Raw genomic sequence first — 672 nt, forward strand, 5'->3', positions numbered from 1 at the left:
CACAGGGCCACTGAGCGCTCCCTCTGAGCTCCTGGGCTAAGCCTCCCGAGAGGGGAGTGTTCCCACAGTCATTGTCACCTGTGGGGAAACTGAGGTCTAAGAGCTTCCTTTAGCGAGTTGCTCACGGTTATATCCCAGGTAGAGTTGCAGAGGCAGGATTTACATCTTGAACTTCAGCGGTCATCTTAAATTTGGACCCTGAGGAGTGGGTTAGGGAGGGGGCAGTACTGTGACCCGCAGGACCAGGGTGAGGGGCCCCGAAGAGGAGGTTCTAGGCAGCACCTCAGTCACTCGGGTGAGCGTCCCCCGCCCCGCGCCCCCCGCCTGGCTCTGGCTGAAAGCGACAGCTACAAGGGCGGGCCCCTGCGCCTACGACACAGCCATTCATGCTTTCGGTACACATTCCCCCTAATTGCCAAGGCTCCCAATTAACGTGGGCCGCTGTGTCTGGTGCTGGGTTATTTTCCCGTTCCCCTCAGTTTACTATTTCAGAGAGACACTGGCTCTGTCATTGTGTTTGTCTCGCTGCCTTCCCACCCTCCCCAGAGGAACACGGAAAAGCGGCAGCTGGCGGCAGCTCCCGGCACGGCCCGCCCCTCCCCCCGCCGCACCCCCTCCCCCCCCCCCCCCCCCCCCCCCCCCCCCCCCCCCGACGGCTCCGCGTGCCGAGTG

The sequence above is a fragment of the Hyaena hyaena genome, unplaced genomic scaffold (assembly GCF_003009895.1).
Source record: "Hyaena hyaena isolate Hyena2069 unplaced genomic scaffold, ASM300989v1 scaffold_37, whole genome shotgun sequence".
Classification (NCBI taxonomy): Eukaryota; Metazoa; Chordata; class Mammalia; order Carnivora; family Hyaenidae; genus Hyaena; species Hyaena hyaena.